This window comes from Schistocerca gregaria, chromosome 5 (genome assembly GCF_023897955.1).
Source record: "Schistocerca gregaria isolate iqSchGreg1 chromosome 5, iqSchGreg1.2, whole genome shotgun sequence".
Classification (NCBI taxonomy): Eukaryota; Metazoa; Arthropoda; class Insecta; order Orthoptera; family Acrididae; genus Schistocerca; species Schistocerca gregaria.
In genome coordinates, this window is record NC_064924.1 from 59,366,703 (window position 1) to 59,394,050 (window position 27,348).

At 41.1% G+C, this 27,348-nt stretch overlaps 1 long non-coding RNA gene across 1 annotated transcript in view; it reads left to right on the forward strand.

Moving 5' to 3' along the window:
* The first annotated feature begins 359 nt into the window (after positions 1 to 359).
* Positions 360 to 27,348, forward strand: part of LOC126272818 (uncharacterized) — a 58,469-nt gene continuing 31,480 nt past the window's right edge. The window contains exons 1-2 of the long non-coding RNA XR_007549269.1: positions 360 to 402; positions 18,930 to 19,106. This is a non-coding gene — a long non-coding RNA (uncharacterized LOC126272818). The remainder of the gene's footprint in view (positions 403 to 18,929; positions 19,107 to 27,348) is intronic.

The window sequence follows — 27,348 nt, forward strand, 5'->3', positions numbered from 1 at the left end:
CTAGGGGACTGATGATCTCAGATGTTAAGTCCCATAGTGCTCAGAGCCATTTCAACCAACAACGTTGTAGGGGCGAGCCCGATCAAATTCTGAGTTTATTTTGACAAGCATAGCCATGTACTGCGATCTTTTTTACGCCTTTGCTCACATCAGTGCCCTTAGCGGGTTCAAGGCAGCCTAGAGCAACACCATAAACATTACTCAGCAATCAGCAGTTTAAATACGTGACCCTGGCTGCAACAAGCGACTGTGTACCAAGCTGTTGCACAAACAGCAAAGTGGAACGTGAGCGTCCTCTCGACGAAGAGGCGCTATCAGCCGAGCGTCTGATATATAAGGTGTCCTCTTCCAGCCTTGTATTCCTGCTGCAGCTACAGGTGATAGCCTCGTCATATACTTTGGGTGAGTCTAGAAGATCCTATTTACTCTAGTGTTCAAATGCGTTACTGAGACGTTCAACATATAGCTTACTCTTACATTGGTACCGAACTAATTTGTACAGGGATTAGAAAAAATATCACTAACACTATGGTGTGAGTATGTCTTTTCTGGATTTCTTCTTTGACTTATCTGTAACATACTGAGTTGTCCTTTGCTTTCCCTTTTGTACTACATTTTGCCCAAACATGTTTAGGGGCGCCATAACGACTGCACTCTTTGTGGTATTGTGCTGATCTGCCAACATGTCAGACGTTAGGGACTTTCAGAGAAGGCAAATGGTACGTTTTTGTTTAGATGTGTTACTTAACAACTGTGGGAATGCATTAAGAGCACCCTTAGCTCCCGTAACTAGTATCACAGTAGCACATCGAGTTCCTGGAAACACAACGTCTAATAATCCCGGCAGTGGAAGAAGAGCCAAAACTGCTGATTAATACAGGAGCAGAAATACAGCCCCTTTGGATGCTGAGTTTACTATGAGTCTAGAGAAAACACGATAATTAATTTCTCTAACGGTCAGTAAGTATTAGCTTTTTACTCTCGTGTTGATGTTGTTGTGGTCTTCAGTCCAGAGACTGGTTTGACGCAGCTCCCCATGCTACTCTATCCTGTGCAAGCTGCTTCATCTACCAGTACCTACTGCAACCTACATCCTTCTGAATCTGTTTAGTGTATTCATCTATTGGTCTTCCTCTACCATTTTTACCTCTACGCTGCCCTCCAATACTAAACTGGTGATCCCTTGATGCCTCAGAATATGTCCTACCAAGCGATCCCTTCTTCTAGTCACGCTGTGCCACAAATTTCTCTTCTTCCCAATTCTATTCAATACCTCCTCATTAGTTATGTGATCTACCCATCCAGTCTTCAGCATTCTTCTGTAGCACCACATTTCGAAAGCTTATATTCTCTTTTTGTCTAAACTATTTATCGTCCACGTTTCACTTCCATACATGGGTACACTTCATACAAATACTTACAGAAACGACTTCCTGACACTTAAATCTATACTCGATGTTAACAAATTTCTCTTCTTCAGAAACGCTTTGCTTGCCATTGCCAGTCTACATTTTATATCCTCTCTACTTCGACCAACATCAGTTATTTTGCTCCCCAAAGAGCAAAACTCCATTACTACGTTAAGTGTCTTATTTCCTAATCCAATTCCCTCAGCATCATCTGACGTAATTCAACCACATTCAATTATCCTCGTTTTGCTTTTGTTGATGTTCATCTTATATCCTCCTTTCAAGACCCTCTCCATTCCGTTCAACTGCTCTTCCAAGTCCTTTGCTGTCTGACAGATTACCATGTCATCGGCGAACCTCAAAGTTTTTATTTCTTCTCCATGGATTTTAATACCTACACCGAATTTTTTTTTTGTTGCCTTTACTGCTTGCTCAATATACAGATTGAATAATATCGGAGATAGGCTACAACCCTGTCTCACTCCCTTTCCAACCACTGCTTCCCTTTCATATCCCTCGACTCTTATAACTGCCATCTGGTTTCTGTACAAATTGTAAACAGCCTTTCGCTCCCTGTTTTTTACCCCTGCCACCTTCAGTATTTGAAAGACATTATTCCGGTCAACATTGTCAAAAGCTTTCTCTAAGGCTACAAATGCTAGAAACGTAGGTTTGTGTTTTCTTAAACTATTTTCTACGATAAGTCGTAGGGTCAGTATCGCCTCACGTGTTCCAACATTTCTACGGAATCCAAACTGTCCTTTTTTGGAGCCGTGGCTTATTAAACTGATAGTTCGGTAATTCTCACCTCTGTCAACACCTGCTTTCTTTGGGAACGTGATTATTATATTCTTCTTGAAGTCTGAGGGTATTTCGCCTGACTCATACATCTGACTCACCAGATGGTAGAGTTTTGTCAGAGCTGGCTCTCCCAAGGCTATCAGTAGTTCTTATGGAATGTTGTCTACTCCCGGGTCCTTGTTTCGACTTAGGTCTTTCAGGGCTCTGTGAAACTCTTCATTCAGTATCACATCTCCCATTTCATCCTCTTCCATTTCAATAACATTGTCCTCAACAACATCGCCCTCGTATGGACACTCTGTATACTCCTTCCACCTTTCTGTTTTCCCTTCTTTGCTTAGAACTGGGTCTGCATCTGAGCTCTTGATTTTCGTGCAAGTGGTTTTCTTTTCTTCAAAGGTCCCTTTCGTTTTCTGTAGGTAGTATCTATCTTACCTCTTGGCACCTATATAATTGATAAACTGACTGAGGTAAAAGGGAGAACACGAAGATTCAAAAAATTAACAATTGTATTACATTGTCAGCTGAACGCAGATTAAGTTTTTCTCATACTTTTATAAATATAAATTGACTGATATACTACGAAAATTACAAAAATACGAGCTTTTACTCACATACGGCACCATCATGATAAATTTATTGAATGTTAATCTGGCAATGGAGCCAAGTCCGGAGATAGAAACTGTAGAGGAAGACAGTATGCGAGTTCAGCTGGAAATAGGTTGTCCACAAAAGAAGAGACTTGTACAGGATAGACTAGCTTGGAGAGCTGTATCAGACCAGTCTCCTGGCTGAAGACCACAACAAAAACAACAATAGCAGCAGCAACCAAGGCCAGTTTACCTCGAGGCTTTACATTATCAGCTGAATTATGTTTGCCACATCAACACGACTGGTCAATTTCAGCCTTGTAGGTCATTTCAGAGCTTTGATTTTGTACTTTCGAACGATCGTGACATCCGGTGTGCTTGTTAATTAGTTATTACTATATGTGGCGATTTTGCTCAGTTTGGATGCAAAGTGACACTCATGACGTTCCTTCATATTACCGTATTACCGTATTACTGTCAACACTTGAAAATAGCCTACTCGGCCGAGACTAGCCAGCCGCTTTCAAGTAACAAAGAGTAACCTGCAGAAAACAGCAACAGACTTGCAGGAAGCAGTGACTGCTTTTATAGATCCCAGCGCTGTGTTATAGCCGCAGAAAAAACTTGGATGCTTCAAAGAATTTGAAAAAAGTGGTTCTTAACAGAAGGAACTGATAGGAACAAGATTGAATAACTCTATGTTCGAGCAATGAGATAGTTGCAAAAATGTTGTTGACAGCTGCTGTGACAATGGTGTAGTAGCGGTAGAGAGCTGGATAGATTGCAGAGAAGACCTGCCAGGAACGTTCCGATAGTGAATCTCTCTGCCAGAGTAGGGAACACACCTGTGCACAATGTAATAGGGCGAAAAATGGTGAGCAGTTTTAAATTTAAACGGACGATCACTAACAGATTTTTGCAGTTTCAATGACTGAAGGAACATCAAAATACACTCAGAGATGTGCATCAATACTTGTAATAGAATCTTGTAGTCATAGAACTCTCAATGACCGCACAGTAACAAAAATGAAAGTAGTCAAATTACCACGTGATGCAAAAGTGTGCATTGAAAATGATGTTTACACAATCCATTTTTCATTAGTTATAAAAATAGCAATGAATAAGAAATTGCTGAAAATTAATGAAAGCAACGAAGCAGTGAAACCTACATCAAAAGAAAGTTATGAAGTAGGATAGTGCGGGAAACCAGATCAACTTTTCCTTAACGGTGAAGTACGAGAAACCAGATCAACGTTAGCTTGACAGTGAATTAGAAAATTTCTAATCGCGTGCCAACATTCAAATGGCATGGCGGAACATTACAAACAGCGTAACAGTAGTAGCTCTAGTGTAAGTAGCAGTGGAATTTTGCGAGACGTCGGGTGCAGAGGTGTAAAGTTCACCTAATTTCAAAAGAAACTTTATGAGACTACCGATACACATTTCTTCCCCTTGAGCTGCCAAAAAGTGGCTCTGAGTACTATGGGACTTAACTGCTGCGGTCATCCGTCCCCTAGAACTTAGAACTACTTAAACCTAACTAACCTAAGAACATCACACACATCCATGCTCGAGGCAGGATTCGAACCTGCGACCGTAGCAGTCGCGGACTGAGCGCCTAGAACCGCTCGGCAACCGTGGCCGGCTTGAGCTGCCACTTTTCTTATCATGCAATAGATAAAAATTAATGCAGGAAAACTATTTAGCCCTGTTAGTGGACTGACAGCGTTTGCCCCCTTACACCTGGTCAGTGATAACAGAATCGAGGCGCACGGCCTGCAGTCTTTCTCCAACGATTCTACAGAAACGATTCGCCAAAAAAGTTTCATTTTTATCTTACTTATAGCTTCAAATAATGTGCCTATCTTTTCGTTAAATCATGCTTGTTATGATATCTGAATGTTAGACACTGCGCGAAATTCGAAAAAGTTTGCAATGAAAAATAGGGGTCACTATGATTTTCAACTTGGTGCATATTACATAATATGTTGCTGCATGTGAAATTTAGCTAATATACTGAATTTTTCTTTAGATTGGATGGAAGTCTCTGTTTGTCACCAATCTCGAGAAAGTTAATCTGATATAGCACACTCATTTGCGATCGCGCCGAACCACCGATAAACCCAAAGTCAAATATCCACAAGATCCCTCATATTTCATAAACGGTTTAAGACTTGGTAACGAGATTTTGGTAAATGATAGCACACACAGAGGAGAGTATTTTGCCATATGTTTATTATGCAAAACTTCAGATTTTTTCGATGAAAGAATGTAAGCGAAATCAAGAGCTGGTGAAACGAGAAATGCCATCAGGTTTGGAACAAGATAAGTAAAGACATTACACGTTTATTTTTGTACTGAGGATGTCCCTTTTTCATAAGCTACTGACATTAATTTCCTGAGTTCTTCACTTAATAAACCACCGTTTCCGAATTCTCTTGCAACGGCATCTGCACAAAATGTTAGAAAAGTGACTCTGTTTAAGCTTCGCTGTTGTTTAGCATAAGAAGCAAATTTCAGCATGGGAGCAAGAGAATGTGTAGGTTTTACTCAAAATTCACAACTCATGACACTTCTGTGAAAGTTGCAAATGGTTAAAAACCTGGGCGAAAATATATCGCTGCTTTTGTTGCCTTTTCAGCAGAGTCGTTTTTAGATACTAACCGAAACAGAGGTGACAGTAGATATTTTTGAATGATCACCATGCAAGCAAGTGTGGGAGTGGAAGGGCTCCACTTAATACTTCCCCTAGAGCACCTGCCTGCAACCACCACCACCACTACCGCTAAACTCAAGCGTGCTCTACCAACTGCGCATTTACTGGCCATCTTATTCTGCGCAGACTCTACAAAAGCGTGCTCGTGGGAGGGTCGTGAGGGAAGGCCTTTGTCGGCGACTCGCTATTCGCAGTGTCGGGTCCTTCCACGCACTCACTACCTGACATGCCGTACCATCGTCAGTGCTCTGCTGCCCACAGAGCCACCACAGGCACCCACGGCCAAAAATATAGAAAAGAAACCAGTGCCACCACCCAAGTAATTTATCAGAACAAAGCAAATTACAGCTCTCATCATCCGATCACATGTTATCGCTTGACCTTACACAAACCACTTCCACGAAAAACATTTCGAGTGGATGTCAAATTGAAAAAAAAAGAAAAAAAAGTCATGCCCGTGACGGTTTGGCGGCTATCAGAGCAATATAAAAAAGATTACTTACACTATGGAGTAATGATATTGCAAATATTATCAAAGGAAAAAATAAGTTTTTTAAAAACACTCACAAAATGCAAAATATGTACTCTTCTATAAAAGACAAGCATCGATAGCCAGGAGATAAGGTCAGCAAACAAAAATACAATGATTAATAGAAATTACATAAAACAAAATTATCATTTCATACAGGAGAACGACGGTCATATACTGAGAGACTTGAATGAGTTGAAAATGTTTATTCCAATGCTGGAAAAGGAGTGTTTACAGTTTTTCACAAATATGTGTCCGCAAGAATCTATATTTGTAAACGGCTAAAACGGCCACCTAAACACATTTGCAATTTGCCTGTCTAATGGCTGTCAGGGCCCAACAAATATTTCATTTTCAGTATTTCGTCTTCTTACTGACCACATTTAAATGTTTCAAATGCTGTCTTAAGCCACTCATTAACAAGTATAATCTAGCGTTAGTGGTCGGGTATTTACGTAAGGTACTGTTTGTATCACTTGTGCCACTGCAGCTCACAGTACACACATTGCCCAGACATATTCATTCTGTGTATGAGGCTGAGAGTACTTAACGACTTCCAATAAACTTTACACGTAATTCCGGACCTTATTGAAATTGTTTCTCGCTGCCACCTCCACAAAGTAAAGAAATAAAGAAAGTACCACTTACTACATTTCACTGCTCATGCACTAAAACTTAAGTATCAGGCATGACGTTTTAATTTATTGCTTACTTATTGCGAAATCTATTCGCTATAGAATTTTCAGACAATTTCGGCATAGACCACTGAATGTATCTGCAAAACTACATATATCATTGTGACACACACGAGTAATGTACATTATTTTATTAACAGTATTCAATCTTCAGTCACAGTTATTTAATTTTTTTAATTGGTGTTCAACCCATTTTGGAGCTGTTACAACCTTTTAAAGGGCTATATAGGTATAACAGGTGTTAAACAGCTTATAGTAACAGAACGACATCGTTGTTAGTATTAATGAGAATGTGGAATGACATGGGAATGATAGTCTATTTATGTTTGAGTAAGTGATAAGAGAAATTTTGTTCATTCTTTCTAGTGAAGCCATTTGATTAACTGTCAATCATTACTGAAAGCAGAAAGTAATCTGTTGTAGTGCTGTTTGTCTTTTTACTTAGCGTCACAGTGGGTTCGAAAATTTATTGTCTATGTATTTCTAGTATATCTAATATATGCAGTTTTCTACCTGAATGTTATCTATGGCACGTTTTGAATCCTCTGTTGATGTCTGGAGGGCTGTGTGTCTTGTGACAAAGATGAGTTGCCATTGCAGATTTATGACATACATTTAGTGGTAAAGTTGATATTTTTTCATTTTTATATTGTGTGGCACACTTTCTGTCTATCACACTTGGATAAAAAACTGGAACAGTCTAGGCATGTGAAATTTAATCACCTGATTGCTTATATTTGCCACGTTTATTGTGACTGTGAGGTAGGATGATTTATTTTATTATTGTCTCAATAACCCATTTTAATGCCATGCCTTTTAAATACATTGGCAGTTTTATAAAAAAGCTAATGAATGGAATATCTGTTGGCAATGAGTTTCACTCCACTTCTATTTTCTATCTTTTTTCTATTATTAAACAGGGCATCAGTAGTCGATGATGAATATCCATTACTAGTGGCCATTTGTTTGATTAATACAGTTTAATGACCAAGATCAAGTTGCGCCAATGGGACGTTCACTGCCCTATTAATCATACTTTCTATGCACCTAGTTTTGTGTAGTGGAATGGAAGGAGCTTATGTGCATAGTGTTATCTGTAGGTGTTTTCTTTCTTTTTGTGGTGAAGCTGTGTTTAAGAAATTTAATGTCTTGCCTATCTCATGCTCAGTGGTGAATTTGGTGTTGAGATGGAAATGGCTGAAAGGTTATACAATTGTTCTACTTCAGTTTTACTGCAAAGAAAAAGTATAACCATGTCAGCTCTGCGGCTGTAAAGCTTAATTATTTTCGTAACTAATATATAATTTGAACAAAGAAACTACTTTTATAAATGATCAGTATAAATGTCAGATAACAAGCGAGAGAAAGTTGATGCCATGTTCAGCCCCTCTGGCTGTTCATAAAATATTTATATTTCAACATAAGGTCATGGAGGCCCATAAGCTCTTATTTAATTTTGTTAATGATGTCTAATATTGGTTTTACTTGGACACTGGCACACACCTTTACAATATTAAAAGATCGCAGTGTACCTACACTGTGTATCTTAGTGAATTCTCTGTTGTTCATTATGGATCTGTTGTTTACAAAGGTGTACGTGTTTTTTAGGATGTCGATCAGTTTCTTGTTTGACTGGTATGCTGGGCTTTTTCTAGACTTTACTGCAGTTCTAATTGGGACACCTTCTTAATGTACTTTAGGTTAGGCTCTTAAAAGCACTTGAAGACCAAACCAACAGAATGTCATATTTAATAAAAGAAAAATAGCTAGTAACATCGGTCAAAAATTGAAAGAAAATAAGGCCATAACTCTTAGAGCTGATAATGGCGATGTTATAATGAAGGTGGATGAATTTGTACAAAAAACAGAAGACTTTTGTGGCAAAAGCGACATTTGTGAAATTAAGAACCATCTCGAACAATGTTTCCAAGGATAGATCAAAGAACAATGGACAACAGCAATTTCTTCTTCACAGTTCAAGACCATAAAACATTATATGTGGGTAGAGGTCGTTCTTAGCAACCGGAATAAAATAATAATTGGATCCTTTTACCGACCTGCAAACTCAGATGATACAGCTGTTGAAAGGTTCAAAAAAAACTTGCACCTAATTTCAAACACGTACCCGATTATACAATTATAGTTGGTGGTGACTTCAGTTTACCCTCTAGATGTTGGCGAAAATACGTGTTTAAATCTGGAGATTCGCATCTGAAATTGTGCTAAATGCGTTCTCAGAAAATTATTTCGAGCGGTTAGCTCATGAGCCCTCTCGAATAGTAAACGGTTCTGAAAAGACACTTTACCTCTTAGCAACAAATAATCTCGAGCTAATAACTGATACGAGGATTAGTGAACACAGGGTTATCGTAGTGAGACTGAATATTGCATCTGGAAAATCCTCCAAAAACAAACGAAAAATATACCTGTTAAAAAAAAAAACAGATAAAAATTCACATAACGCCTTCCCGAGAAACAATCTCAACTCCTTTCAAATTAACAGTGTGCCGGAAAGTGTAGATCAGATGTTCCTTGAATTGAAATAAATAGTATCGACATAAGTTGATAGATTTATGCCAAATAAATTAACAAACAACGGAGCTGATTCCCTTGATACACAAAACGGGTCTGAATGCAGCTGCAGAAACAACGAAAAAAACATGCCAAGTTAAACTAACGCAAAATCTCCAAGACTGGTGATCTTTTACAGAAGCTCGAAATCTAGCGCGGCCTTCAATGCGAGATGACTATAATAAATTCGACAAAGAAGCTTTCTTTCGAAACCTGGCAGAAAACCTAAAGAGATTCTGATCGTACGTAAAGTATTCTAGTGGCGAGACACAATCAGTGCCTTGACTGCGCGACAGCAACGGTTATAGTATCGATGACAGTGCTACTTAAGGATTTTTACCAAACACAGCCTTCCGAAATTGCTTCACCAAAGAAGACAAAGTAGATGTTCCAGATTTCACATGAGTCAATTAGAATTATATATCCTAGGAGTAGTAAAGCAGCTTATGTCACTTAGTAAAAGAAAGTCTCCCGGTCGAGACTGTATACCAATTAGGTTCCTTTCAAGGTATGCTGATGCAATATCTCCGTACGTAGCAATCATATTCAACCGCTCACTCGACGCAAGATCTGTATCCAGGGACTGGAAAGCTCCACAGGTCACACCAGTATTCGAGAAAGGCGTTAGGAGTAATCCACAAAATTACAGGCCCATATATTGTGTCTGAGCAGTACGAATTACCTCGAAGAGAGCGGTCTATTGACACACAGTCAACATGGATTTAGAAAACATCATTGGAGAAACACAAGTACCTCTTTAATCATGCGAAGTGACTGTAATGAAATGGCGTGCTTATGGAATATCGTCTCCGTCATGTGATTGGATTCGTGATTTCCTGTCACAGAGGTCACAATTCGTCTTAACTGACGGAAAGTAAACCAGAAACGGTTTCTGATGTTAACCGAGGTAGTTCTAACGGATTTGGAGCGGCCGTCATTAAAAGAAAAGTGTTTCTATTTGGGCGGAATCTTCTCACGATATTTGTCACCAACTTTATCCTCCGAATACGAAAATATTTTGTTGATGCAAACCTACATAGTGAGAAAGGTTCACCATAATAAAATAACGGAAATCAGAGCTCGCACAGAAAGATGTAGGCGTTCGTCTTCCCTGCGCGCTGTTCGAGATTGGAATAATAGAGAATTATTGTGAAGGTGGTTCGAAGAACCCTCTGCCAGACACTTAAGTGTGATTTGCAGAGTATTGTAGATGTAGAGGTAGACTTGTGTAGCTCTAGCGATAGAAGTCTGAACAACGAAACTAACGTGGCGCGCAAGTTAGAGTTGTCAACTTGTGTAGAGCAGCCTAGTGTTGTTCGATATTTGTGGACCTTAGGGCATTAACAGAGTGTACTTCACAGGTACATGGGTGCTGTGTGTGGAGACGACTGTATGGGCCGTAGCAATGTCATCAGGTAGTGTGAATTCTTATAAGAGGGCCGTATGAACTTAGTGATACGCCACGCTCTGGGCGGTCGGTAGCAGCTGCACCCCCGCAGGATGTCGTAGCCATTAAGGCAGCAACTTTGAACGACTGGCATATGCAACTGCGAACCTTATGGTAGCAGTTCAACATTTCCTTTGATGCGGTGTCCGATATTGTTGATGATACGTTGAAATTTCGTAAAGTTAGTGCTCGCTGGGTGACTAAGAAGCTGTCAGACAATCACAAGGGCCAGCGAATGATGACAAGCTTGGATCACTTGACGCTTTACGCTGCACAAGGGCAGGAATCGTCACTGGTGATGAGTTGTGGGGGTACCAATTTACCTCCGAAACCAAGAAGACTACTATGGAACTGTAGGCGCCCCGGTGGTCCCTGTCGCCTACGGTGGACTGGATGGCTGAGCGGTGACCACTCCAGCTATCAGGATGCTAGGAAATGGCTGTAGAAGCGTCAGAAACGCCAAAGAAACATTATTAACTCATAACATCTTTATTCCTGCCGAGTACAATGTGGCTGGGTGATATCAACGACCTTCCCCGAGTCTTCGCTGACTCGTAGTGATGACACCAGCTCCGGGCCGCACCAGTCATGCTAGCGCAGAGCCGCGTGCTGTGACGTAGCGGACGAATGCCCTTCGGCCTCGCGTGGCTGGCGGCGCCCAGCTGGGCGGCGGCTCTGCTGCAGCCAGCAAGCTGCTGCGCGTGGATAGCTCCGGGTTGGAGTCCCGGCGCTGTCGGCACGAGAAGCGTAGTGCGGAGTGTACTCTATCCCACCCCGTCTTCTTCCCTGCTCCTCCTGGTGGCTCGTCCGCGGTGGACGAGCGGAACGGGCTGCAGTCCCCCAGCGTCGTCAGCTCACCCGTTTGTGACGGCGGATGCACAGGGCCTACGCCCCGCACGATCTCGACGACAGCTCACGGATGTGGTCCGCATTGGCGGCGAGCGAGTCTGCGCGATGTCTGCTAATCCTGGGTTGATGATTGACAGCGGCAGCAGAGAGGACCAGAGCTGGTACTGCCCCTCATATCTGCTGCTAGATGGGCCGCCCTTACTGCAACATCTCCTTAATAAAGATTAACATGTCGATCAGCGAGCTGAGCGCTACGCAGCGACCCAGTACACATCTAACTGCAAGTCTAACTGCGAGTGCCTTGCTGCTATCAAAGCTGGCGTATTTAAAGGAAGCACGAGCGACGTCCTGACGTCATGCTCGTTCGTAATGACTGCATTCGTTCCACTTACACGGCTGACTCATCTGTCGTAATCATCCCTTAGGTGTTCTTGCGACAGAGTTACGTGTTGTTGCGCCAGACATACGCGAAGTTGTGAACTGCAGTACAGCTGACGCTATACCTCTGTCTTGCACTCTACGAAAGTCTCCGTCTAACACAAACCCGCGTGCTAAGCAATCCTCTCTCGCCTGATGCGTGACGACAAATTCCATATATGTGCAATCCCCTTAGCTCTTGCCTAACCTACTGTCTCTGGCTCTCGGCATAGGCAACGAAACTTCGACAATATTCGACGTTTCCAACTCTTTACTATTCCGCGACACTACAGAATGCAAACATGCCGGTCCCCAGTACGAAAAAAAAACAAAAAAATTAAAAGTGGCTCACTCTGCTAGGAAATTACTCGAAGACAGCATTCTGGGATATGTATGCTGTCTTACTGGTGGACTTTGCTGAACACAGGACTACTGTGAATGCAGCAGCCTACACTAAACTTAGGTTATGTGCGTCATGCCTTTCGTTACAAATGCCACATTAGTGGTGACGCTGACAAACGTCTTGATGACAAAGCTGGGTGTCATGTTGCTGCTCCTGTTTGTTAGACAATCGCCAAATTTGGGTGGGAGATGCTTCAGCAAACACCGTACAGTCCGGATCTTGAACCGTCTGGCTTTCATTTGTTTGGTTTTCCATGAAGAAATTCTTCGTCAGCCAACGCTTTGCGATAGATGCGGAAGTTAAATCAACAGTCCTCAGGTGGATACACACTAACCAAATGGACTCCTACGAACGGGTCATATTGAAACTGGTACCACGTTGGGAGAAATGCGTTGAGAACTTTGGTGACTATGTAGAGAAGCAGGTAAGAGATTTTTTAGTTCATTTGTGATTTTGTTTGTTTTTTTACCTAATCAACTTTTTGGTACTAAAATTATTGTGCGTTACTTTCCTAGGTTACCTCCTACTAGAGGCATTAGAAATACACAGACAACATATTTTCAAATCCACTGAGATGCTAAATGAAAAGACAGATATTTTCTGCTGTAGAAATGACTGTCTCTTAATATAATAGCCTCAGAAGAAAGAATGGATACAGTTTCTTTAATGCTATACTTAATCATAAATAAACCATAAATTTCCATGACATTCCACCAGCTCTGGTCTATTTCTGTCTGTTTCTTTTCTCTCTCTCTCTCTCTCTCTCTCTCTCTCTCTCTCTCTCTCTCTCTCTCTCTCTCTCTCTCTCCCTCTCTTTCTCACTCTCTCTCTTCCCCCTCTGTCTATCCCTCTCTCTCTCTCTCTCTCTCTCTCTCTCTCTCTGGTGATTCTCCCCCCATTTGCATGCACAAATGAAATAACATGAAGTTATAACTGCGTTACAAAATCAAGAAGTATAAATGACACACTTAGCTATAGAATCAGTTAATTTTAACGAGTGTTTTGAGAGTATTTTGAAGCACTCTTTATGTTAATAGCCATATTCAATCTCGTATTGACTATGTTATATTGTAAAATTGTTAACAAAATCCAAGCCATTTTTTATTCTTTTATTTTATTTCGTCAACCTATGTAAATGGCAATAACACGAAATTCAATACTCCAGCACATTACCGTAACACAGGTTAAGTATACGTCATTTGTGTCATGTAGTACTGTCATATACATGCTATACCGTTCAAAACGTGGAAGCTCTTCACCGACGCAGAAACTGAATGTTACGTGTCCCAATGCAGGTTACTGTGTTGCAATCCCTTAATTCTCTCGTATCTCTGCTTTTCTCTCATTAATCCCACGTGACACTGTTCTCTCGTTATAACTATCAATTACATCGTTCTGTTATTGTTAGGTGAAAAGCTGGAGCAGATGTAACGCCCATTACGTCTATATAGTCCTTGAAAATGGATTTGTACTTCGAACCGCATTGAACAGCAATCAGCAAATAAAAACATTGTGACTGAAGAGGGAATATTATTAATAAAGACATCCCCAACATAAACGTTACAGCTACGGACAATCCGCGATTAATAGTCATTAACAACATAAGATAAAAGGTTCAGGATATGTAGGTGAGTAATGCGGGACTGACAGAACCCAAATAGTTTGGGTTTTGCGCCTTCAGCCATAAAGATTTTACATGTTTATCGTCAAACGTGTAACACACTAAGTCATTTGCAAAGGAATAAGATATTTTAAATTGTTTTATGCATGGAGTTGCGGTTTTATAAACAATCGAGGGTTGGAGGAGGGGAGGGGTGGTGGGGGGAGGGGGTAACTGGTGAAGATCTAACAGGAGTAGGGGAACTAACAAACATAGAGAATTATGTAGATCGAATAACAGTTGAGTAACAGATAAAGACCAGGCTGTAATGACTTAAATTTTGAGCTGCTTAAGTATGCTTTAACCCTTCTGGCTTCATGAATAATGTACTCAAGAGATTGACTGTAAAAAGGGTGTACTCAGCATTTAAGAATGATGTAAAGCGAAAAATGCAAATGCAGCAGAACAGGTTTGTTACGTGTGAACTAAAGAGCCAAAGAAACTGGTAAACCTGCCTAATATTGTGTAGTGAGCCTGCGAGCACGCAGAAGTGCCTCAACATGATGTGGCAAGGATTCGACTAGTGTCTGAAGTAGTGCTGGAGGGAAATGACACTATGAAGCCTGAAGGGCTGTCCATAAATTTAAAGAGTACGAGGTGCCGGAGATCAATTATGTTCAAGTCTGGGAAGTTTGGTAGCCAACGGAAGTGTTTAAACTCAGAAGAGTGTTCCCGGAGCAACTCTGTACCAATACTGGACGTGTGGGTGTCTGTCGCTTTGTCCAGCTGGAATAACCCAAGTCCGTCGGAATGCACAATGGGCATGGATGGATAACCAGACAGGTTGCTTACGCACACGTGAACTGTCAGAGTCGTATCTAGACGTATCAAGCGTCCCACATCACTCCAACTGCACACGCCCCGCAGCATTACAGAGCCTCCACCAGCCTGAACGATCCCATGCTGACACGCAGGGTCCATGGACTCATGAGTTTGTCCCTGTACCTGTACACGTCCACTCGCTCGACTCAATTTGAAACGAGACTCTCCGACTACACAACATGTTTCAAGTCATCAACAGTCCAACATCGGTGTTGATGGGCCCAGGCGAGGCATAAAACTTGGGTCGTGCAGTCATCAAGAGTACACGAGCGGGCCTTCGGATCCGAAAGCCCATATCGATGATGTTTCGTTGAATGATTCGCACCCTGACACTTGTTGATGGATCATCACTGAAATCTGCAGCAATTTGAGGAAGGGTTGCAGCAGGGCCTTTTCCTGGACGCAGCGATGTCGGAGATTTGATGTTTTACCGTGTTCTTGATATTCACGGTACACTAGTGAAGTGGTCGTACGGCAAAATTTCCACTTCATCGTTACCTCGGATATTGCTGTGTCCAATCGCTCGTGCGCCGACTTTAACACCACGTTCAAACTCACTTAAATGTTGATAATCTGCCATTGTAGCAGCAGTAACCGATCTATTAACTGCTCCAAACACTTGTTGTCTTACATGTATCTGTATTTGAATACGCATTCCTACACTAGTTTCTTTGGCGCTTCAGTGTATATGCCAAGACAGGTATAATAGGGGAAGCTTTCTTAAATTATGCTAAAAAAGGCTTCCGCGTACATAGATCGTGGTCGGATTGCCAAAAGTGGGCAGAGAATTCAATCTGCGCTTTTACATACCCACAAGATACGAGAAAAAAAAGTAGAAAAAGCTGTTATTAGTTCCTCAAACGCTGTCTGACAAGTGGAAGAGCATGGAGATAAGTTCACTTGAAATTCAGGGTGGTTAAATTAGAAATGGATATTTATTTTGAAAATGTTTTCGACAGAGTAACGACGGTAGAGCTAGTCGGCGTCTTGTTGGGAAAAAGAAATTCCCGCAACAGTTAATACAAAAGAGGTTGCTCACTGGCAAGCCGCACGACTCGCATTCGGAAGAAACAGTGATTCAAGTATCTGTCCTGTCATCCCGTTTTAGATTTTGCGTAGTTTCCCTAAACGACATAAGGGAAATATGGGGAAGATTCACTTGAGATGGGCTTGGTTGATATCCTTCCGCAATCAGAACTTGTACTGCATTCCTAAAATTTCTCCTTTCCAACGTTCTGTAAGAGCAAAATCTGAACATCTCTACAACAAATTCCATGGTGATGACACTAGGAGGAAGTGATCCAATCTGGCCCAAGATAGTTACTAACAACAACAAGAAATAGATCAAGTTCTAGTGTCTGTATTGCAACATTTCCTACAAATCACATGTCATTATAAAGCTACAAAAATTTCACACCCTGTGTGGCACAATCAAGATGAACTTTTGAAACACCAGACACTCCTAAAAAGCCACACAGTAACGTCAGTGCCATCAATGCTTTTTGGAGGTAAATTTTTGACACGAAATGTAGCGACCAGGAGACTAGAAAGCACAGATGGAATTTCATAGAGGCGTGATGGCTTAAGCTTCGAAGGAATGTACTATGGCATGATCTCTTGTCATTAGTGTATTCATGCATGCTACGACAGTCAGCCTCAAATATCTGCAGACACTGACGTGCTGCGTCTGTGGGTGTAAACTGCATGGTATATCTTCACAAGGCGAGCGAGCTTTGAGAGGCACTACGCCAATAAGAATGCTGGACTGTATATTTCGGTTTGGAACCGTAGTGGCCATTCCAGCTGGTGTGCCGACTGGACGCGCCAATTTGGCTCTTAGAGACATTTTGTCTTGTGACAATGAAATGGGGCCGGCCGATGTCGCCGAGCGGTTATGGCGCTTCAGTCCGGAACGGCGCTGCTGCTACGGTCGCAGGTTCGAATCCTGCCTCGGGAATGGATGTGTGTGATGTCCTTAGGTTAGTTAGGTTTAAGTAGTTCTAAGTTCTAAGGGACTGATGACCTCAGAAGTTAAGTCCCATAGTGCTTAGAGTCATTTGAACCAATGAAATGGGCACATTGAACCGACTTCGTTCTGCATTATGGTAAGACTGTGCTGGATTTGCACATTTGCATTGGATGTACGTGACTGTCAATTACGTGATCTTCCAGATCATGGAGAGTCAGGTTTCGTTCCACAATACATCTGCTGTACTATCTGACGTGGAAAATGTAAGATCTTTATTCGCGCTCTCGCCTCCTTCAGAAAACATGAGGATCAAAATCCGTTTCTCATTTAATCATCTTATATTTCAATTGTCTCCATACTCTACGACTTTTAAGGTGCCGTTTCTCGAACTAACAACAGTACTTTCTAATTTTATTTTGACTATATATCTGGTGGGTATTGAAAGCGCATGTCTGTTGAATTGTCTTCACCCATCAAGTATGTTACCCTGCCCTTGAATATTGATCCTAGTATTACGTATGAATACAATTGGTATTTTCCGAATTTATTATCATCTTACCTCACCTCTGTTCAATGAATACATACCTGCACATGTGACCGAGCGAGGTGGCGCAGTGGTTATTACACTGGACTCGCATTCAGGAGGACGACGGTTCAATCTCGCGTCCGGCCATCCTGATTTAGGTTTTCCGTGATTTCCCTAAATCGCTCCAGGCAAATGCCGGGATGGTTCCTTTGAAAGGGCACGGCCGACTTCCGTCCCTAATCCGATGAGACCGATGTCCTCGTTGTTTGGTCTGTTCCCCCAAACAATCCAATCCAATCCTGCACATGTGTTCATGCAAGAATTACATTCTGGAAACGTACATTATTCCTTTCTAATTGAATTTAAATCTTGAGTGTAGTGGTCTATTTTAAGCGGTCATCATAACTATATTATGTAATAACTTCAGCTACATAGGTAAGTCTATATTGCTGTGGTAGCTGAAAGCACTTAGCTGCGGAGACTGTGTCGCTGGGGTAATTTCTGCTATCACACAGGCTCAGAGTTTTGCAGATTATTAGGTAGTGTACGGCGCAAATGGCAAATACATTTTGTCTACAGATTGTGTCTTTGAGATACAGTTTCCTTAGATATACATTAACTAGATGTCTGAGTCCTATGTCTTCAACAATGTGGATTGTGATATCCGTTCTGTCTTTGTTAACTCTGTTTCCGTTGTGCTTTACGAAAGTCCTTGTCACTGTGGAACTTTAGTTACAACAATCAGGTTGTGTTTAGTTCCATACGAGTCACATTTAACGTAAAGGGGTAACATTTAAAGACATAAAACCGGAGATGTAATCTCATATAAACCCCCAGGTTAAAATAACTAAAGGAAGGCAGATTTAACCTCACTAGATTGAAAAGGGAAGACAAGAGATCAGTAGAGAACTAAAGATATTCAAGCTTAACTAAGAGAACTTTTCCTACCGTATTTTGCAGCTGTGTGTTACGGTCCGTTGTTTATTTCCGTGAAGCCAGTTCGATGGTTTCCTGATTCGAATGCAATAATCTCGTGTTAAAAACACCGCGCGCGCGCCTGTGTGTGTGTGTGTGTGTGTGTGTGTGTGTGTTGTGTGTGTGTGCGTGAGTGAGCATGTATATGTGTGTAGCTGGGATACATGAGAGCTGTGTGTGTGTGTGTGTGTTGTGTGTGTGTGCGTGAGTGAGCATGTATATGTGTGTAGCTGGGATACATGAGAGCTTAGTCTCTTTTCTACAAAGGGGGCGGGGGGTTGCGAGGGAAGGGTTGGAAAATACTTAGTGTAAGTTTCAACCACAACATATGATTTACTTGAAGGACATTTCTTACGTATGTACTTCTAGCTAAGCGACACGTTATCACGAATATATTTAACTACATAAAATTAATACCATGTGAATCGTCTTTGTCTTCAGTTATCTTGCTAAGACGATTTCTCATTTTTATTTTCTGTGAATATTCTTCGTATTAGATGCTAAATTAAATATTCGACACAAAGAAAGTAAAGGATGTCATCTTTTGCAGTTCCGACCTCCTTCTGACATGGCCATCTTCACGAAATGCTTTCTTCTACTGCTGGTAGTTTCCATTGTCGCTGCAAATGATTCGTGTGACTCGTCATCATCATCATCATCGTCGTCGTCGTCGTCGTCGTCGTCGTCATCAGAGGAGAAAAAAGATTGGAAAGTAACGAAGAAACAGGTAATGAAAATTGAGGTAGAACTTTATTTGATACGTACTCTACTTTTACATGCTAATGTTTGTGAAAATGCCAACCTCGACCAAGATTCGTGATTTTATAATACAGATGAGATACGTACCAATCAAAAAAGTACCTAGAATCACCCAACGGTACGTATTGTCTGAGTTAAAGAACTTCATACGGTATGAAGTCTCAACATGGAAACGCAATGGCACGGGATCAAAGAGAACTTGCACTACTGCACATTTATTCTCCTAAGTAACGTTGCGTATTCCTCGTATCAAGAGACTGGAAATTGTCCTGATAAGAGGACCACACCCTGCCTATCTACCCCATTTTAATTGAGGCAAGTATTTGGCCCATTTCTGAAAAAAAACTATTTGATGCAGGACCTTAATATTTTTACTGTATGTTGCATGATGCTAATAGAGTCAACTGTACTAAAATCTACTTTATCCATTTTATATTTTTAAGGAATACTTTTTTAAATTTCTGAACAAAAAATATTAAGTTTTTTCTGCAGAAAATATTTTTTTGTGATCTTCTTAAAGGGAGAATATTAATGAATGTAGTATCAAAGGTGGCTTTTTATGTTATGTGGAGTCTCTGAAAATTTCATTCATTTATTTATGATAGTTTTGATATAATGCAGCACACGTACTGAAAATTTTAGTTTCCGGGAAATTGACTTTAAAGAAAAAAACTTTTGAAATTTGTTACTTATAGTTAATTAAAACTGTCCTGCTGCATATGATAACCCTTCTTTGGCCTCTAGCCGGTCTTCCAGCTACTTTTTCACCTTCCTGGATGTTTGTCTTGCTTTCTTTGCCATATCAGATGCAGACCTGTCTGCATCGGCTATCCTCATTTTATCACAATGTTGCAGCCCATTGATCATATTTTCACCAGGATTAATTCCCAGCATTTTCAGTACCCAACACTTTCCAGTATTACCACAGCTGAATGTAATAACAGCATCATGAACTCCTAGTTTCATTGTATGCATACCGACAAATACAGTTATTGCTGTTGAAACATTCATTTGGGTTCTGTGTCTGCCCATGCAGACATTTACTTAGAAGGTCTGGATGAGCCAAGTGAAAATAGTTGTAATTGTTGTGATAACAGCAGCAGGAAGAGAATGCTGGTGAGAATAAGGTTCTCCAGTTGCCTCAGCCCTGTTGTATTTGCACCATGAATTTTCTCCTGAAGGACACAATCCATGACATGGCTTATCATCAGCAGAGGACTTATGGAAGAATATGGCCCAAACATCTCTTTTCATTGCCTCAAGATTTTATTTATTTCTCCTAATTGCCTGCCCATAGTATACCTGCATAGTATTTCACTTTTAGTTAATCGACCCTGTCTGGTCAACAGTTTTCCATCTTCTAATTTTTTTCCTGTCATATCAACAGTTAGTTTTCTCAGCCTTGTTCCCAAACGTTTTTGAAAATGGACTACACATTGTTTGGCCAATAATGGCATCTCCATATGGCTTAGAGTTCACCACATTGTTGTATGCCTTACTGTCACCATCGCCCAAATATTTGGTGTACCGTACGCCTCTTGTTTCTACGGAGTGATGAAATATTTGTTCTACTCCATGAACTTCCATACCACCACTTGTTCCTCTAAAATTAGGCAGACAGTTGTGTTCTTTATGTTCATTGACCTTACAACATTTGCAATATTTAGACATTATCTCCACATCTAACACTTTACCCGTGTCTACACTCATGGCAGTCACTACTACATTCAGAGAAGTACGTCCTCTTTTCTGCCAAATTCCATCAAGTCCAACTGCAATATCCAAACATCCATCATTTTCTTCCACTGCTAATGTACAATGTAAGGGATATAAAGATCTAAAATATGTGCAGAAAAGTGGGTGACAAACAAGTGGGGGTGGCACATAAACACACGTGGTAGGAAAATGCTCAAACTTTTTTCACCAAAATCCTTTTCAGAGTACTTAAATAAAACCTTAATCTATCGAAATATGATCAAAACCGAAAATCAATTTATTTCGACCTAAACCATGGTGTGGTCTCCTCAAGATGTAGCAAGCACAGCAGGCTGGAGTGACTGTAAAACCACTCTCGTTTGATGATGGATGGTCAGATCTCCCCTCGATTTTTACTCGGTGGGACTGCATGTGAATTGCTCAAAGGATGTTTCGCACCACGTTCATGTCTAAGAAGGTGTGTGTACTTGGATGCAAAGTGAGCAGGTAATAAAAGGGTAAGCCTTACGCTGAAGTGACAGAAGTCACGCGATGCCTTCTAACATCCCGTCGGTCCTCCTATTGCCTGGAGTAATGCAACAACTCGACGTGGCATGGACTCAACAAGCCGTTAGAATTCATCTGTAGAAATACTGAGCCACGCTGCCTCTATAGCCATCTATAAATGCGAAACTGTTGCCGTTCCAGGATTCTGTACACGAAATGGCCTCTTGATTATGTGCCATAAATGTTCGATGAGATTCATGTCAGGCTACCTGGGTTGCTGAATCATTCGCTTGAACTATCCAACCCCGAACAATTGTGGCTCGGTGATATGACACATTGTCATCCATAAAAATTCCTTTCTTTGTATGGGAACGTGAAGCCGAAACATACCCAGTTCCAGTCAATGGTCGGTTCTGTTGGACCAGAGCACCCAGTCTAATCGATGTTAACAAGGACCACACCATTATGGAGCAACCACCAGCTTGCACAGCGCCTTGTTGACAACCTGGGTCCATGACTTCATGATGTCTGTGCCACACTCGAACCTCAGTCCTTACCAAATGAATCGAGATTCACCTAACCAGGTCTCGGTTTTCGAGTCGTCTAGGGTACAACCGATATGGTGTAGAGCCCAGGAGAGGCCTTGCAGGCGATGTCGTGCTGTTAGCAAAAGCACTCCCGTCGGTCTTCTAGTGCCATAGACCATTAACGCCAAACTTCGACGCACTGTCCTAAGGCCGTGACCTACGTGAGCGACAGAAGCAAGCGACAGTGAGCGACTTCTGAATACACGACACTCCAGCCACAAGCAGCAGCATCGGGAGAAAAGCTTGAGTGTCCTGCATGCTTGCGACCATGTCGCGCTGCAAGATGGCTGCTTAGAGCCAACCCGCTGTTTCTATAAAACGGCGTCCCTAACCTGTAGAATACTGTAGCTGGAGAGTAAGGTTACAGAATTATGTTTACTTAAGAAAATAAAGCGAAAAGGAATGCCGTGTATGAAATTTACAAAGGGAGGACTCTCCATGGAGAATTTCATAAATATCATCAAGTACGAAGGGCACCAGACAAATTCTTCCACTACATTTGAATGAACAGTGGAGCATTCGACTATCTCATCAATAAATTAAATACTAATGCTTTTTTATATGATCAAGAACTTTTAACAGCTAATAAATGCAGCGGAATGACTATTACATGACTAACTACGCCAAATGCAAACATAAGTACACAGATTGATACCAATGGCCAATAGCTAGTTGGGATGTAGTGGTAGTGTATACGGTTCGACATTACGTGTTAGGTAAGGGTCGTGGGATTGAATCCAGACCGTTCTTATATTTTTACTGACTCGATTAAAATTTTATATACTATGTTTAATGTATGCTGTTTACAGTGCATAACTAAGTATATTTTTAAGGTCTTGCCAAAGAACTTGGTCTTCTCACCTATCCCAGTATGTGACACACATTTAATTCATAATAAATTACAATGAACCATGAAATTTTACAGATATTTGATGTTGCGAACGTAATTCATTAGCAGTCAATGTTAAGGCCAAGCGTTTCAATTACTCTAAATCGTCTGTAAAATTGAAGCTTACAAAACCTTTGAAAAGAAAGTCAAACGTTTTGTATAATGATTTGTCTAAATATATGAAATAAAAAATATTAGAGAAACGTTTGGAGCACCTCATTTTCTGTTCATGGTTTCGAGCATCATTCAAAGTCACGTAGAACGTTTCTCTGATCTACTTATTTCTTTTACGCAAATTATTTCATAAAACATATGACTGATTTCTTTCATTTTTTAATTTCAAGTTTTATTCGGAAAGCGCGATCTTACTGACTCATCGTTTGCCTTTCTAACGTACTTGATTCGAAGAAAGCCTTTTTGACACTTAAATGCCGCACCAATGTATCTTTTTATGTGCAAAATAGCTAGATCTTGAACAGATGACATTTTTGACACTTCATTTACATAGCTTCGCAGCAGCTTTTCCTGAAACATTTCAAATTTTACTCAGCTTATTAATTAAGTTTTCGTTAATTACCCTGATTAATTTCAAGCAGTTAAATATTTTCATTCCAATCTAGACCTCACGCTGGTCACTTTGATACCCCGTTTACCTATTTCTCTCCCTTTATTTGGCTATGAAAATTCAGACAAAACCTCATGGTGTAATTTATAGGAAGTCTTGTTTTCGCTATGCTCACGCGTTTACAAAAATGTATCGAGTGTTAATCATGAGATAAAATATCGTATCTGCATGCTGTCACTTCCAAAATTCGTCGTTTCGATATCTTGAACATTTTATGAGATACGACCACTTGATCCCCGTTCGCGGATATAACAACCAATATCTCAAGAATGAAAAGAGATATCATACCGGTCTCAACTTTAATTACAATTTAGATATATTGGTTACATTTCATACGCAATAATGTATGGCCTTAAATGAACTATACGGAAAGTCTACACAATGTGACTTTACCTCTGCAAATTCTTAAAATTTTCGTGCAGCCATGTACTCAATTTTTTGCAGCACAGTCACTATAACGAACAACGAAAATAAATTCAGATCTTTACCGTCTAAAGATATCAAGCTACAGGTTGCGGAAGAATAAAAATTTTTCACTGAATAGTTTTCTTAAAATTACGTAATTAATTAATTAATTAATTAAATTAAGTAAAATTAAGTAATTCATAGCTGCCGTCGTGTCCGCTCCACTGATTTGCCGAGAAGACACGTGGCTGTCGCTATCTGTCGCTCGTGCTGCAGCGACAAGATTCAGACACGTTTGAATTCAAACGTCGCCAGCTGCAGCGGGAAACAGGCAGCGACACAGATTTCGCACACGTATGACACTTCCGTAACTACACCTGCGGTTGCGTTTTGTCACCTGAAGCTGTCACACACTGTCGCTCGCTTCTGTCGCTCACATAGAACACAGTTAACGGATACGTTCGTCGTACGTTCCACATTGATTTCTGCATTTATTTCATGCATTGTTCCTTGTCTGTTAGCGCTGACAACTCTACGCAGACGCCGTTGTACTCGATCGTTAAGTGAAGGCCGTCGGCCACTGCGCTCTGTCCATGGTAAGAGGTTATGTCTGAAATTTTGAACTCTCGGCGCGCTCTTGACTCTGTGGATTTCCGAATATCGAATTCCCTAATGATTTCAGAAATGGAATGTCCCATGTGCCTAGCTCCAAATACCATTCCGCGTTCAAAGCATGTTAATTCTCGTCGAGTGGCCATAATCATGTAGGGAACCTTTGGCAAGACTCATCTGAGTACAAACGACAGATCCACCACTGCACTGTCCTTTTACACCTTGTGTATGCAATACTACCACCATCTCTATATGTGTACTTCGCTATCCCATGTCCTTGGTCACCTCACTGTATGCATATAAATAAAATAAATGTGGAAAAAAACAAAACAATTACACAAATAAGGGCAGTCTGTTCAAACGTGCAGATCTATAAAATCAATTTTAGCTGTTGAGTAACAGTCAATACAATGCAACAGCGCCAAAAAGTATTGTATATCTGTTTTGTCTACATCTACCTCTACATATGTCCTCCGCTAGCCACCAGGCGGTGTGTAGCGGAGGGCACTATTCGAGCCAAAGTAATATTCGCTCCCCTCCCCCTCCTCCCGCCCTGTCTGTTCCACTCACGGATCGCGCGAGGGAAAAACGACTTAACGCCTCTGTACGAGTTCTAATTTCCCTTATATCTGCATGGTGATGACTGCGCCATTTTAAAGTTGGTGGTAATAGTATATGCTCTACATCCTCGGCGAGTACCAGTCACGAATCTTGCCGCTCTTCTTTGGACCTTCTCAGTCTCTTGAATCAGACCCAACCGGTAAGTGTCCCATACAGACGAACAATACTCTAACACTGGACGAACTAAAGTATTGTAAGCAATTTCCTTTATTCAAGGACTGCATAGCTTCAGGATTCTACCAATAAACCGCAATCTAGAGTTCGCCTTACTCGTTACTTGTGAAATCTGATCATTCCATTCGAGATCATTTCGATTAGGCACCCCAGATATTCCACGGGTGTTACCGCTTCCAAAAACCGGGCATTTATTTTGTACTCGTACATTAATGGGGATTTTCGCTTTGTTATACGCAGTAGGTTACACTTACTCTTATTGAGAGATAATTGCCAGTCATTACACCACCCATTTTTTCTGCAAATCCTCATTGATTTGTTCACAACTTTCGTGTGATACTATTTTCCTGTATACTATAGCATCATCGGCAAACAGGCTATTGCCGCTGTTAATACCATCAACCAGATCGTTTATATAAATCGTAAAAAGCAGCGGACCTATTACGCTGCCTTCGGGCACGCCTGAAGTTACACTTGTTTCTGTTGAAGTCTCCCCATTCAGAACGATATACTGCTATCTGTCTGTCAGAAAACATCCTATCCAACCGCATATGTCATCGGGTAGACCGTAAGCGCGCACTTTTTGGAGCAAGCGACACTGCGGAACTCAGTCGAACGCCTTTCGAAAGTCGAGGAATATGGCATCAACCTGGGAGCCGGTATCTAGAACCTGTTGTATATCATGCACAAAGAGGGCCAGCTGTGTCACGCATGATCGCTGTTGAAACGTCCCCTTGGAAAAATTATACAAGACTGTGATTAAACTGTCACACAATATTTTTAGCGCAACGCAATCTGACTTTCAAAAGTCCCTACAAAAGAATGGCCCTGTCTAACATTAACCTATACCTTTCACAAATCACTTACCTCACAAAAATCTTCGTTACTCAAGCTACTGCAATACAGCGAGCGCCACTACTGCCAGCTAAATAAAAGATTCGAACTACTGAAGGCACTAACTACTGATAGGCATAGTTAGCAAATGAAAGATTTTTTTAGAGAACAAACAGTGTATTTACCTTACTAGTGTTCAAAAGTCATAGTGTATATAGCAGTTCATGACATCCAGTCTTACAAATTTCAAAACTCCGCCATCTCTCTCCCCACATCCACCACTGCTGGCGGCTCACCTCCAACTGCGCAACGCTACGCGGTGTTAACAGCCAACTGCCCAACACTACAATGGCAGACAACAATGCAAACTAGCCACAGACTGTACACAGCAGAGCCAGTGATTTTCATACAGAGCGCTACATGGTGTTACCGTTAAAAAAACCTAAACAGCCTACTTACATAGCCCCCATGCTCCCCACAAAAAATTTTACAAATTGTTTTTGGCAGTGGCCAATACAGATTTGAAATTTTTTTTCATAATTACAATAAGAAAGAAATGAAATGCACACACTTGTCGATACAATGTTGCTCAAAAGCTAAAATTTTCTCACAGTCCGTAAAGACAGTCCTGATCGTTCATCACAGTAAAATTGCAGTGTTTTTCTCAAAGTCTGCGGAGTAAAAGAGAATGCACACGGAAGTCGTGGATTTCCATGCAGTCTTAAAGAAATAGTGTTGTCCTTCCAATAGAAAGAGTGCTGACTCTTGACAGGCTGACAGGTAATGGGCGACAACAGAGCAAACCCACAGCAGAGTCAGTCGAAGTTTTGAAGAATATTCGTAGGTAGGTCATCACAGAGCAGACCACTGTAGTCTTGTTAGAGATTACGGTATTGGTGGGCCACCAGATGTGCAGACCCACTGCAGTCCTTGTAGAAATAATGGTACTGGTGGGCCATCAAAGATGTAGTTCTTGTAGAGATGGCTAACAGCCATCTGTTGTGACTGTGCAGGTGCACAATCACCATCAAAGAGTCTTGCAGAGAATATCTCAAGTCCTTGAACCACCTCTTGTGCGCTCACAAAGTTTTTTTCTAATTGTCCTTAGAACCAGCAATGCTGTTAACCAGTCCCTAGCTGAATTAGTAACACACGTGTAAATACAATCAGTCCCTACTCCTCACATATTGTCCATATACTATGACCAACAGAAATGTGTGCAGTGAAATGTAACTTAATTTGAAGAACTGGTGTCTATACA